Below are 14217 nucleotides of genomic sequence, written 5' to 3' on the forward strand. Positions count from 1 at the left end.
CATATGGTATTTGTTCCAGAACACAGTTAGTCTCCCAGAGGACTTCACTGGCTCCACCACCACACCTCTGACAGTGGCTAGATTCAGTTTATGAGCTATGAGATAGCCTTGTTGTGGTCTTGCTTGCACTATTCTGTATGTGAGGCCTCTTTCTGTCGTATTTTGAAAGAGCAGTGAGGAACTAAAGGTGTTATCAATGGCTCCCCGCTCCTCCCAACCTTCAGCCCAGGCCGCAGTAGCCGACAGGTGTAATCTCTGTTCATTGTCAGACACACTCCACTGCTCCAGCCCCTATAAACCACAGAACACAACGATGTACAGCTCGGCTGCTGAGAAACACGACAGAGGACTCTGCACACAAGTCACATTTTGCAATGCATCTCCGGAAATGCTACTTAAAAATACATTGAGAGCACAGCAAAGGATGTCAGGTCGTGTCATATTGAGGTTTTTTGTTTTACTTCCAACTGTGACATTGTCTTCCCAGTGCTGAGAACAGACTTTATATGCTGAACTAAGCTTGCTCGCAGGTATGTGACTGCAGTGAGAGTCAGAGTCACAAAGTCATTGAGTCTTCATGCTGAATTCAAAGTCTGCTATTGCCATCACAACACTTCCAGAGCCCTCCGTGGCTCATTATCAATCAATTAGGAAGAGTCTCTAAGCATGGAGCCAATTACGGAGTAGACTTAGTGAAGCGGACCAGGAAATAGTACTGCTACTTAATTAACTTCACTTTCTGTGAAACAGAGAAGCCCGGGCTGGATTAGAGTGGAAGAAACATTCAACAGTAAAGTCACTGGGCGGCAGGCATATCTGGTCAAATGGACAGTGTTTTATTTCACAATCCAGTGGTCTATCTTGCCCATTTCAGAAGAATGCTAATAGTGGCAAGAACTGACATATTCTCTGGTATCCAACCCCAGTGGGGTACTTGACACTGAGAGGGATCAGGCTGGAGGGAGGGTGGTACTGGGTCACTGTAAGAGCCAGGCACCACCAGACCTGACTGAGGTCATAAGGGCTCAGGCTTGATTAGTTCCTCAGCACCAAGAGTACAGCCACAGTCACACCAGCCTGCTCTGGGAAAACAGGAAATGTAAATGAAACCGTTTCAAAACGGAGTCACTGTGACTAAGCCGTCCAGACAATTGTTACTGTCACTTTTAATTTGAGGAAAGGTCAGCTGACATTCAGCGATGATACACTTATTTAACATGCTTTGTTGAAGGTAAATACCCCTTCAGAAAAAGGACTGGCGTTGAAAAACGGTGATCTCCACAGACACACCACCCCCTATCTCCCGCTGGGGATGGAATTAAACACAAATCTTCACAGAGTCAAGTAAAGTTCCACCCGTTCCATTACTTTTATTAGATCTGGTGATTTGGTGCCGACTCCTCTGTCCCCCCCGCCCCTGGCTGTCTGGAAGTGGCTCGGATACGAGCAGCTCTCAGTCTGGGGAAAGGGTAGCAGACAGGTGGGCCGTGTTTGTCAGAACAACCCTGCATGGATGCATGGAGAGAACTGGTTGAAGGCCCCTGGATCTGCTTCCCCTGGTGTGTTTGTCACAGCTGTGAGAGGGGAGAAGGGGACTGTCTCTTTAGGACCCTGCGGGCAGACTGATCACAGGGTGGAGACATGGAGGTATGGGAGGAGGGGTAGACTGCTACTACGCTGTCTCCATCACGTCGCACTTATTGGATTTTGGCTGAGGGGCATTCATCACTCTCTCTGCCATCCTGCTGCACAGGGAACAGACGTAGAAGTTTAATAAAAGCCAACCTCCTAACCACCTCTGGAGGCCGGAAAAAGGGAGGCCTTTGTACTCCAAAATGAGCAGTTTTTGAAAAAAGGCATTCATTTTGTTGTTGACGTTTACAAAAGCATCTATCAAGCGCATGGCGTGAAGAGGTACCCACAAGAATCAGGAGGGCAGGAGACATTCCCAGAAAGTAAAGAAAGTAGCCCCGTGACTTTGAGAAGGGCTCTGCCCGGGCTGGGCAGAAGGTGTCTGGTCCCTGTGGTGTTCCGTGTCCTCAGAAAATCAATTACAACTGCTACACAAGCCTGGCCTGGCCGCTCTACACCTCTTAACAAGCCTCCTCAGACTCCATCTGATCCACTGCACCTTCACAAGGGCAACAACACGTCCTTCGGCCGGGGGCAATCTAAATTGGATTACATTTCTCTCATTATAACTGGCTCTGACAGCACTTGTGTCATACGAGCGGACATGCACACAGTGCACACTGACGGTATTACAGACTTATCTCTGTGTCTTCGACTCGATTCAACTTTTGTCCTGTTCTACCTCACGCGCCACGCAGCCATCCCGGTCCTCGCTCTCTCCTTTGCCGTCTCTCCTCTCCTCCCACCCTTCCTGCTTACACGCTCCTGGATGTCAAAATGTTGGATCAGAACCCTTTGAGCTCCCCCTCCTCTCCCCCCTTCCTATCTCTCTCTCTCTCTCTCACTCCGTTTCCTCTCTTCCTTTCATTCCTCTCCCTTAGATGCCCTCTCCCTCAAATCTGAGTTTGGCAGGGATCTAAGACTCAAAGCTCCACATTCACATCACCATTACACATACAGACACACACACGCAAACACACACACACACACACCCTCCTGGGGATTATTATGGGATTATAAAACAGAACAATGTGCTGTGTCTCCAAAAGAATCAAAAACCCAAATCTTTCACATCTCAAAAACATTTCCTGTTTCATTGTTCTGATTTGAAATACTAAAGTATCTTTGATTTGCCAACCAACTTTGAGCTCAGTTATTCAAATGGCCTCATTAAGATGACCGATGCAGAATACTTTAATCTGATATAGGCATGAAGGAACAAAACGTGTTTTCATTAAACCTGGAATACTTTGGCCGGAAACCATAACCGTGTGATATTAGTTTGTTCAGCTGTCACCGTAATTATATTGGTATGGCTTTTCTTGTGGGGACTCACACTTCAGTCCTCTTCAATATCCAGTTTTCCCTAACCCCTAACCCTAACGCAAACCCTAACCCCTAACCCTAACACCATGCCAAACTCAAGCCTTAATGTAATTCTAACCTTGAACCGTAATTCCATCCCAAACCATCCCAAAAATACCTAGAAATAGCATTTGAACTTGTGAGGACCACAACGTTGTCCTTCCACACACACACTCAGCAACATCAAAAGGTCAACAGCAAAACAATTAGATCTGAACGCGATCACCATTATGTGTTCTCAGTGCTGTAAACAACCATATTTATAAGCTGACAGAGGAAAGGAATCGAGGAGGAGGGGAAGGACTTGGCACAGTTGGATAGAAGGTCAAGACTGTGCATCTCTTACACTCACAGCCTTTAAGTGATCTGGTCGTTTACATGATATTAGTAGAACTGTTAGTACTCTATAACTGCATATACCTGCACTATATGTAAGGAAGTGTTTTCAGTTGGAAGGTCCCATTAGTACCCTGCAGTTCATGAAGATAACGAGGTGAAGGAGCCTCTGCTGCTTGTATAAAAGTCTGTATAATGAGGGGAGCAAGGGGATCTGCCTTTACTCCAAAGACAAACTATCAAAGCTAGCACTCGCTGCTCTCAAAGCACACGCACACAACAATAATAACATCCATTGTGTTCTCATTTTGAGATAATGATTTTGGCATCCAGTTTTAATTGCTGTGGGGTTTCAGAACACAAACTGTAGTTCCTGCCTGTTTGAGGCGTGAGGCGGGCATTGTGGCAATGAATTTGGAGATGAAAATGAATGCAGCAACTGTGTTCATTGCCTACATTGTCAATGTCCCAGCACACAACAGCTTTACTTTCACATTCCGGATTCTAAAGCCTGTGACCCTCTTTCTCACTCTCTCTCTTTTTGGTCTCTCTCCCCCTCTCTCTCTGTCTCGTAATAATATTTCTAGGAGTCTGCCATGTACTGCAGATGTAACATAATGGCTTTCTGTTATGGGAAATTCATCAAAATGATTGCATTCTTTGTTGATCTTTCTCCGTTAGTTACATGAATGAAAAGTTTAATTAAGGCATTAAATAAACAATAGTTATGCTACAGATCATTCCCTGCGCCAGAAGATGTATCAACTGAAGATGAACACGGTCCCTGGATGACTAAAGATTAGACTGGCTACATTATACTGTAGCTTCATCCGCATCCCTTTCCAAGGCTGAGGGAAGCCATTGTATGGCCAGTTAAACATAATACCTAGGCATTTTGTGTTTTTTTGAGACGAGCCCATCTAGTACGAAACTCGTTGACAGATGGCCCAGCGGACGTCCACACTGGCAGACATAAAGGAGCAGAAGGCTCGTCTAAAAACACAGGTGGAATCTCCTCAGCTCTGACCCAAAGCTTACAGGCATTAGTTCAAATGAGTTAAGCTCACTGAAGGAGAGATCTGCATAAAGTTCTGTGCTCATGAAGAAATGTGTAATGATTTTGAAGGGTGATGAAAAAAACTGAAACATGACATACTACAACTATCTTAATATAAGGCTATGTACTGTATTCAACCCCCTCAGAACAATGGTTCGGCAATCGTTTATAAAATTGTCTGGTACCACACCCAAATTCCAAAGCACTATTTGTGCTCCATTGCTTAAATAATTTGTCACCAAGTGAACACTTACATAGTTCCACATCATTTTCATGTTATGTAATTTTGATTAGAAGAGAGAAACATCTAATAGTCTCATTTTGGAAAGGCGAGAAGTGACATTTCGATCAAATGGACTGAATTATGACATGGGTCCCTTGAAGCTTGATTCACTGTGTTACAAAATTCAGACCCTGCACAAAGCATGCGGGCAAAGTCTGTTGCTGGAGTAAAAAAGAAGTTCCCCTGAAGACATCTGTGAGCAACCAAGGACGACAGGAGAGGGGGAGAGGCAGGAGGAGACGACAGCAGAGGGGGAGAGGCAGGAGGAGACGACAGCAGAGGGGGAGAGGCAGGAGGAGACGACAGCAGAGGGGGAGAGGCAGGAGGAGACGACAGCAGAGGGGGAGAGGCAGGAGGAGACGACAGCAGAGGGGGAGAAGCAGGAGGAGACGACAGCAGAGGGGGAGAGGCAGGAGGAGACGACAGGAGAGGGGGAGAGGCAGGAGGAGACGACAGGAGAGGGGGAGAGGCAGGAGGAGACGACAGCAGAGGGGGAGAGGCAGGAGGAGACGACAGCAGAGGGGGAGAGGCAGGAGGAGACGACAGGAGAGGGGGAGAGGCAGGAGGAGACGACAGCAGAGGGGAAGAGGCAGGAGGAGACGACAGCAGAGGGGGAGAGGCAGGAGGAGACGACAGCAGAGGGGGAGAGGCAGGAGGAGACGACAGCAGAGGGGGAGAGGCAGGAGGAGACGACAGCAGAGGGGGAGAGGCAGGAGGAGACGACAGCAGAGGGGGACAGGCAGGAGGAGACGACAGCAGAGGGGGAGACGCAGGAGGAGACGACAGGAGAGGGGGAGAGGCAGGAGGAGACGACAGCAGAGGGGGAGAGGCAGGAGGAGACGACAGCAGAGGGGGAGAGGCAGGAGGAGACGACAGCAGAGGGGGAGAGGCAGGAGGAGACGACAGCAGAGGGGGAGAGGCAGGAGGAGACGACAGGAGAGGGGGAGAGGCAGGAGGAGACGACAGGAGAGGGGGAGAGGCAGGAGGAGACGACAGGAGAGGGGGAGAGGCAGGAGGAGACGACAGCAGAGGGGGAGAGGCAGGAGGAGACGACAGCAGAGGGGGAGAGGCAGGAGGAGACGACAGCAGAGGGGGAGAGGCAGGAGGAGACGACAGGAGAGGGGGAGAGGCAGGAGGAGACGACAGGAGAGGGGGAGAGGCAGGAGGAGACGACAGCAGAGGGGGACAGGCAGGAGGAGACGACAGCAGAGGGGGAGAGGCAGGAGGAGACGACAGCAGAGGGGGAGAGGCAGGAGGAGACGACAGCAGAGGGGGAGAGGCAGGAGGAGACGGGACTGAGCACTCAGATCCACTCTCTACATCTTTAAAAGACCCACACCTGGCTTTTCAAGTTTCCATCTTCACAGGGGTGAGTAGAGTGCTATGGCAACAACAGCATCAAAAATACATATCATGGCCACCTGATATAGGGGAAGTGTCTCTGGGTTCGGGTTTTCCACAAGATACTCCAGTGATGATTGGCAATTTCCTTGTTATTCTCTTTCATGGTGTGCAGACTATTCATTTATTCTTTTGATTAGACTGCTTTCAACTAATATATATTCAATAAAGGCAAAGGATTTCATGTTTTTATATAGACCTATCATATAATGTAATACTGTCCGTGACAGAAAGATATGTTAGTGGGTACTCAGAAAGTGTTAATCAAGCCCTATTGTTCTCTCAAAGAGTGAGAGAATGTAAATGACTCATTGTATTTGAAGGGGAAAAAGAAAGCAAGAATCCCATTGCTTTTTGCCCTTCTCCAATCTTGATAAAAGGAGTGATTTATATTGATGTGTCTTCATTGGGGTTACTTAACTCTAATGAAAATACTTTGTTCCCTGCCCCCTGTGACTGCAGAAGAATGAAGAGTGGGGGGGGGGGCTTAAGGTGAGAGAGACAACGAGAAGAAATGAGAGACAGCGAGAGAGAGAGAGAGAGAGAGAGAGGCTGGCTATAGTCCAGCTGTCCCTACAGGAGAGTCTTGAGACAGGAGGGGGCAGGTCTATAATTAGGAAAAACAACCAACGGCCCTCTAATCCCTTCTGAATGATTAAGCTCTGACGCGGGGTTAGAACATTGATTGACAACATGTCCAATGTGCTCAAACTTAGTTCCTCACAATCCAGAGAGAACAGGATGTCGACAAGCTCTCAGGGCACAGTGATGTTTGGTCAGTCTTATACTGTCTGGCAGACAATATTTGATGTCTGATGATTGATAATGTCTTTGAGTATTCGATGGCAGTTTGTGGTAAAGGGAAAAACATGTCATGGTTCACATGGCACAACAGTGAGCCAGTCACAGTGGGCCAGAGGGCAAGTTGTGATTAGACATTGACATGAAACCCCATCACTTTAGAAAGTGCCAGCTCTATTGTGTTGGGTAATGAGAAGCTGGATTGGCATATATCACTGAGAGGTCTGGAATGCCATTAGAACGAATGCAATATCATGTGGGGTTCCCAATAGAAAACATAGATCACCATCTTTTTTCAAAACACAGTTCTCTCAAAAGCCAATCACCTTCCTCCTGGCAGGCCGTTTGACCAATCAGTATTGTTTATAGCAAGAGATTGGAGATTGTTTACTTGCATGGGTATGGTGGATGACACAGTGTTTGTCAGATTACCAAACAGTCTTAGAAACTTGTATACAGAACTCTTCAAAATTAGGAGGATCGTTTCCAGGTCTTTCCAGGTCTCATGCACACGTGCATACACACTACAAAACAACCGCTTAGACATAAATGAGGGGTTTCTTTCTCCACGAGTGTGCTTTAAACAAAAAACACCCCAAAACACGGCTATAAGCCATCTAAAGCTATCTAAAGTATGAAGAAAGCACACGCGAATAACTGGACCAAAGGGAGATTCGAGAAGTTGAGCGCAGATTTATATATGTTTTCAAACTGTAGCCTCCCTTCTATCGAGCCAGTAATCAGTAATAATTCAGTAACCAGCTAATCATCAGCCAGTTAGCCACTGCAGTGTTCTGTGATCCAGAGAAGCTGATAGAGGACCCAAGGGCCCCGAGCACACAGCTTAATGACCCTGGGATCGGAGCAGGATTTACGGGCTTGCTGGTCCCCACCGTGGCCCCCTGGACAAAAGCCTCTCATCTATTTATGCTGTGAGACCCAGCTCATCAAGTTTGTGGCGGTGCCAGAGAGCTATGAAACCTTCCGCCTGACTAAGATTCGTCATGTGACGGCTGCTCTGGTCGACCTGTTTCCAAGGTGTGGTTTTGGCTCGGCACTAACAACTTTAGTTGATGTGATGTGGTGGACAGTTGTACAGGCTCTGCACAGCCTAACAAGACAGGTTTGTGAAGTCTTTTGATAAGTTCATGTTTCACCTGCAGCACCCTTTATGCCTGTCCATAGATAGTGCACTACTGGCAACACTCAAACCTGAAATGCGAGGGCCAGTGCAGACGATGGACTTTTGGAGTTAGTCAATAATTGAAAGAGACGTTCAATTTTGTCGACAACCAAGCATCTTGTAAAATACTTGGAGTACTGGGGGAAGGAGGGGGGGGTGTAGAGAAACAATCGCCTGTACAAGCCTGAGAACCACCTCTCAAAAGCATCACAGGAAATACACAAGCTCAACCTTGACCAGTCACGTATGACCTATGGAAGCTGTGAAAACCATCGGTGACACATGCCGTCAAGACATCCCTCTCTAAGTACACTCCCACTGACATCACAGTATGAAAATACAACGATTATAGCTGTGCAGTCGCTGCTGAAGGCCAAAGACATCTTCCCTACATGTTGAGGAGATGGTCGATGGAACTATGTCATGGTGGCCCTGAGATGAGGTCTGCTCACCCCCCCCCCCCCCATCTCCTGTGTGGAGAGAATGCTCCTCTGTGAGGCTGGCCGTGGCTCTGCCAGCGGCCCCCTCTCTTTGTATGGTGAATGGGCAGGGCTCGGCCATGTTTTAAGCCACACTAATGTACCATGGCTGGACCACAAAGGCGCTGTGGTAATTTGCCAGGGATAATGACCTGCCTTTAATTCAGCGGACCAAGAGTGTTAAAGAAGAAGCCCCACGGATGAGCCCCATTCTGGGTCTCTCTCTCTCTTTTCCTGTATCTCTCTCTCTCTCCCTGTATCTTGCCGTTGTTCACTGTCTCTCTCTCTTGCTTCCTTTCTCTCTTCCTTTCTCTCTCTCTTTATCTATGAATCTACTCAGACTTGAAAAGGAGCTTGTTTTCTTTAGGCGTGTTGTCATCCTGAACCAAATATCAGCAAACAACAGCGAGGAAGAGGAGGGGGAAACATGAAAACATGGCCGCCTCTCCCGGGCTTCCTGATCCCCCCCCCCCCCCCCAAACCTGGGACAAAGCTGACACAAACGGAGAGAAGCTTCTCCACTCTGGTCCAGTGACACACATGAGGAGGAATATTTGGGCCACAAGCCCAACCAGGCTGAGAGAGGCTGAGGCAATGCCATGCAGAGGAATTACAATTAGTAGTAGGAGCAAGTGGCAGCCAGCATGCCAGCACTGTTATTAGTTGAATAATATACTCATCTAGGCAACATATGCCAGCTGGGAAAGGGGGGTTCCAAAGTTGGCTTGGTTCTGTTTCTAGAAAACTAGATTTAGAAGTTTGGAAGTTAGTGTCAAAACTATCTTGACAAGCTCCGCTCTTTTTCTCACAGGGTACACTTCCAGCCCCCACCCTCACCCAGAAACACTCCATCTCGAACCCTTTAGAGACAGCCATCTCCGTTACTGGCTTGCTTTAGATCTATCTCTCTCTCTCTCATAATACTTCCGGCTCTCTACTGTAGGTGTTACATAAAGCTCATATAACTGAACGAGCAGAGACGAGGCAGACCTGCCTGGTTTGAAACACAGAGCTCTGATTTGCACATGTAGAGCCAATTAAACTTAGTTAGGTCTCCAGCGGACTACTGTCGACTGAGACATTGGGATTTCTCTTTGTAGAAGGAGAAAAGCTGTGGGTAGATGATCTCCTGTGTTGCCCTGTAGGATAAAGGCCTCCCTCCTTCCCTCCCTCCTTCCCTCCCTCCTTCCCTCCCTCCCTCCTTCCCTCCCTCCTTCCCTCCCTCCCTCCCTCCCTCCCTCCCCTCTTCCCCAGAGTCAGAATAAAGGGATTTCACATAAAAGGCTACACCCCTTCACCACAGGGGTAAAGAGAAGAGGGGGAGGGTACGAGAGAGAGAGAGAGAGAGAAAGAGAGAGAGAGAGAGAGAGAGAGAGAGAGAGAGAGAGAGAGAGAGAGAGAGAGAGAGAGAGAGAGAGAGAGAGAGAGAGAGAGAGAGAGCGAGCGAGCGAGAGAGATGAGTGATGGAGGGCGGAAGAGAAAAGAGGGGATGGGGACTAGCTCTCAGCATCCTTCCTTTGGACTCCACTAAGCTGAAATATGTGAGCAGTGGAGGACCTGGAGGAAGTGGGGAGGGCACAGCAGTAGGAAACCAATTCATGGACAGGCAACATCACACTACAACTCTTCAATGAGCAATGAGGTCCAGAAAACCTCTACAAGTGCACATTTAAAAGTTAGGTTCCGAGAGGTTAAAAGACGGAGAGGCAATGAAAAGTCAAGTGCATTCCTGGTTGGCGAGAGAGTGAGCATAAATCAGATATGAACCTGATTTACTGCCTCATATCAGTAAGAACAGAAGGCACTGTGTAAAAGTATAGTTGGAGCCAGGGGATTGTACTCACCAGCTAGGCATCACTGGCACACAGTCCTGCTGGGTACAGATGGGGTGGAGAGGGATGTCTCTCCTTTGAAACCTTTTCTGAGGACGAAAAAAGAGGGGTGGGGGGGGGGGGTGGAGGGGTTAGTCTTTCAATAGCTCTCTGCCTCCTTCCCATAAGTAGCGTGGAGTGCCACAAAGAGCAGCCCGCACTCTCGTAAACAAACCGCCAACTTCTCAATGAGGGCAAGAGGGCGGGCCGGGAATGGCATTTAAACAGACGTTTCACAGGCTGGAGGGGGAGAGGGGAGGCGGCACCCCAACTACATTTCACTCCATCCACTGCCCACGGCCCCCTTACGTCTCCAATAACAACACCTTCATTACCGTTCACGTCTTCAGAAGTGGTAGACAAAACAGAACTTACAGATGCTGTGAACAATGGTAAAATGAAGGGAATCGATCCAATCTCATTTGCGGAGACATTCTTTTCAATCAATGCACTGGCAACGTTTAATCAAACACAAGTCAGTGTTGGATATTCTTGATAGCATTTTGGGGGGATTTAGCCAATTCGATCCGAGCACCGCACACAGCAAATTGGAACAAAATAGTCTTCTTTCGTTTCTACGGCAACCTCTGTTTGAGGCTCAGCCATTGTGCCTCCCTGTGGTGTCAACTAACATGATTCCTCTTACATCCTTCACTTTCTCTTAGAGTAAAAAAAGGGAGCAAAAAAAGGACAAGAAAAGAGAACATTGGGACTATAAAAGTCTGGCTTCTGCTTCAGACTCTGTTCCATTTCAGATACAGAAAATCCTCAGCACATCATACTAAGTCACTCCAAAATGTACATACTGGTTAGTGTTGTGTACGTTTTAACACACAAATAACGCACAAACACAGTGCTATGTCATTACAGCCAGAACCTAGGCACTGTAGATGTCAGAGCTTTTGTGAAATAAATGCAGGGACACTAAGGTTACAGGGTAACAGCAGCCTCAAGCCCCAGATATCTTACACAGTGCTGAGGCACATCAAGTAGACAAATCAGGTGGAGAAATACTCGTAAGAGGATTACCAGCTCTGAATCTAAGGGTAATATAACACAGCAGAAGGTTAGGCTTCAACAAAAGCAGCCACATTCTGCTGTGTTGTTGTGGGGGGAAAAGCTTTGTCTAACTTTCACCTTCCACCGTGGTAAACGTGAGGAGAAAGCTCTTTAAACAGCAGGACAAACTAGTTTAAACGTGGGCTGTGTCTGGCTCCTTTCACAAGTTCTCTATTTCACTCTCCATCTCTTCCCGTCTCTCGCTCTCTGTCTCTCGCTCTCTGCCTCTGCAACTGGAGGTCCGTTTAGAGACATTGGCAAAAATCCACTTCATGTCTACAGTAGAAGGACGAATACACTTTTGAATGAATTGAAATGAAATGGACAACCACAATGTCTAGCACACCAGGAAATATTACAAATGCGTATCAGCGGACATTACATATTTGACAAACATTTATGATCCGGATCTTTGGTCAGTCTCAAATAGGGATGGGCATTCGACTAAATTGTCTTAATCGATCGTCGGGAGAATTAACGATCGATTTTCGATTAATCATTAACATTTTTATATTAAAATTCACAATTTATAGGCTATATTAAAATGCAGTGAAAATAGAAAAAACAACGTGTTTCCGCATTGAGATCTGTGGTGTAAAGGGCCCTATTATCGTCCACTAAATCTCCAACGTTACTTCGGGGCCCCATTATCGTCCACAACCGTTTCTTCCGTTAATTTCTTAAAGAAGATATGCAGCAGCAACGAAAGAAAGTAACTCATCGATATGTACACATCTTATATTGCTGCACACCGAATTACAGCTTCTTACTTCGAGATTTGAGTATGTAAATACGCTCTCAAACCGTATGTGTAGCATCTGCCTTCCGCAGCGTCAAACTGACTATTCTCCATTGAAAGTGGTTGGGTGGACGATAATGGGATCCCCTGGCTAACTGCTAAAATCAGGAAAGTAACATTTCTAGGCATATCCGGATTGGATTTCAATACAGGAATGTTATAATATAGGTGTGTATCTATATATTAAAGTATAATGCTCTGACATAGGCCTAACGTTTTTAATTTGTATTATAACGACATTTTGGTAACATTGCTAACGAGCGTCGAGAACTAGGTGGTAGTGATGTGTCGTTCGTGAACGATTCGTTCATTTTGAACGAATCCTTATAAGGACTCGGGAGTAACGAGTCCTCTCAACGAGTGATTCGTTCATTTCCCGACTCGGTCTTTCTACGAGTCTTTGGATCATTTTTCACGTGACCTGCATAGGCTCTGTAGCTAGAGGAAACGAACGATTCGTTCCTTTCCCGACTCGGTCTTTCTACGAGTCTTTGGATCATTTTTCACGTGACCTGTATAGGCTGTAGCAAGAGGAAACAAACGATTCGTTCCTTTCCCGACTCGGTCTTTCTACGAGTCTTTGGATCATTTTTCACGTGACCTGCATAGGCTCTGTAGCTAGAGGAAACGAATGATTAGTTCCTTCCCCGACTCGGTCTTTCTACGAGTCTTTGGATCCTTTTTTCACGTGACCCGCATTGAATTTTTTAGTAGAGGAAACAGTTTCCTTATTCCCTTTCGCGTGGCCGCTGTTTTAGTAAGACGTGAATGAATGATATTCGCTCAAGTCATCATACTGACTGGTTTTGTTATTTTCACTTTACATTTACACTTACAGTTTAGTGCAGTGTAATTGTTTGACGTGATAATTAAATGCTAGTGTGATAATACATGACCAAATCATACAAACTCATGATACATTATTTTAATGCAGGAATTTATTTTTAAATAGTATTTGCTGGTGCACATGTCATGCACTAACCTACAGTGGACGTATAGGGGCTATACGTCCTTTGCAGTGGACGTATAGCCCCCAACCCCCCCCCCCCCCCCCCCCCCCCTGAAATGAACAAATGACTCGAAAAAAGATTCGTTCATTTTACTGAACGAGATTCAAAGAACCGAATCAGTAAAAAGAACCGAACTTCCCATCACTACTAGGTGGACGATAATGGGACCCCTTACTAGGTATTTCAACAAAAACAACTATTTCTGTAACTCCTAGAAGCGGAGCCGACAGCTAGAAGCCTGTGTTCAAACTCAACTGACCCTCGTTTTTTTCCGGCTAATTAACAAAGCTTCATAAAAACCTTCGCCCTCAACAATACTTAAGGGTAGCATATCCATCTCGATGGACTTACAGATCCGTTGGGTAATTTTCTCTGCTCGTTGTGCATCGCAGCTCCTCCGTGCTAGCACCAAGACTAAGAGCAGGATGCACCGCCACTAACCAGGGTCGGATGTACTTTCTTCAAGTGGTACATCATTTGAGTCGTGGAGGAGTTGTATTTATACTCAGCTTTGCAGTGTTGGCAGTGAACAAAGTAATTTTTTAGTCAATATGGTCTCACGCTACACTTCGCCGTGACCTCTTCATATTTACTTTTGAAATAGCTACATGGAACTCGCCGGTAATTGAGTAGGCCTGTGGCGTTTTTTTCCAAACATTGGCTTCATTTGGTAAAATGTTTAATTGCTGCCACATAGCGAAATCCATTGCAATACTTCAAGACTCACACAACGCAACAGAACACGCATTAGTTTTATCGATGAACAAATAATGTTATCGACTAAATTCTTAACGATCGATAATCGATCGTCGATTAATTATTCTCATCCCTAGTCTCAAACAATAGACTCGTTAGATCCAGCAACATACACAGCAGGACACAGAAGAGGTGGAAGTGGAAGTTATTGTTTTGGGATTCCACTTAAATTCCCAATTAAAATC

At 46.5% G+C, this 14217-nt stretch overlaps 1 long non-coding RNA gene across 1 annotated transcript in view; it reads right to left on the bottom strand.

The window, feature by feature from the left end:
- LOC124485528 overlaps positions 1 to 14217 on the bottom strand; it is a 46619-nt gene that overhangs the window by 15773 nt on the left and 16629 nt on the right. Inside the window, exon 2 of the long non-coding RNA XR_006958069.1 lies at positions 10382 to 10458. This is a non-coding gene — a long non-coding RNA (uncharacterized LOC124485528). The remainder of the gene's footprint in view (positions 1 to 10381; positions 10459 to 14217) is intronic.

This window comes from Hypomesus transpacificus, chromosome 23, assembly GCF_021917145.1.
Source record: "Hypomesus transpacificus isolate Combined female chromosome 23, fHypTra1, whole genome shotgun sequence".
NCBI classification, from domain to species: Eukaryota; Metazoa; Chordata; class Actinopteri; order Osmeriformes; family Osmeridae; genus Hypomesus; species Hypomesus transpacificus.